Genomic DNA, 533 nt, shown 5'->3' with positions numbered 1-533 from the left:
TTGAATTTGTGGTTCATGAATGTTGGCTCTTGAAAGAATGATGAAAAAGGAGACATGTTACTGAGGATCTGAAAAATCACAAAAATGATTCTTGAAGCAAGAAAAAAAAAGCTATGAAAAAAAAAAAGAGAAAAAGAAAACGAAAAAAAAAAGAGAAAAAAAATAGAGTTGTGATCCAAGGCAAATAAGAGTGTGCTTAAGAACCCTGGACACCTCTAATTGGGGACTTTAGCAAAGCTGAGTCACAATCTGAAAAGGTTCACCCAATTATGTGTCTGTGGCATGTATGTATCTGGTGGTAATACTGGAAGACAGAGTGCTTTGGGCCACAGCCAAGACTCAATAAGTATGCTTTGTTCAAGAATCATCATACTTTACTAGGAGAATCATTAACACTATCTGGATTCTAAGTTTCTAAAGAAGCCAACCATTCTGAATTTCAAAGGATAGAGTGAGATGCCAAAACTATTCAGAGGCAAAAAGCTAAAAGCCCCGCTCATCTAATTAATACTGATCTTCATAGATGTTTTTGG

The sequence above is a fragment of the Arachis duranensis genome, unplaced genomic scaffold (assembly GCF_000817695.3).
Source record: "Arachis duranensis cultivar V14167 unplaced genomic scaffold, aradu.V14167.gnm2.J7QH unplaced_Scaffold_66897, whole genome shotgun sequence".
Classification (NCBI taxonomy): Eukaryota; Viridiplantae; Streptophyta; class Magnoliopsida; order Fabales; family Fabaceae; genus Arachis; species Arachis duranensis.
Note: the sequence above shows the minus strand (reverse complement) of the source record.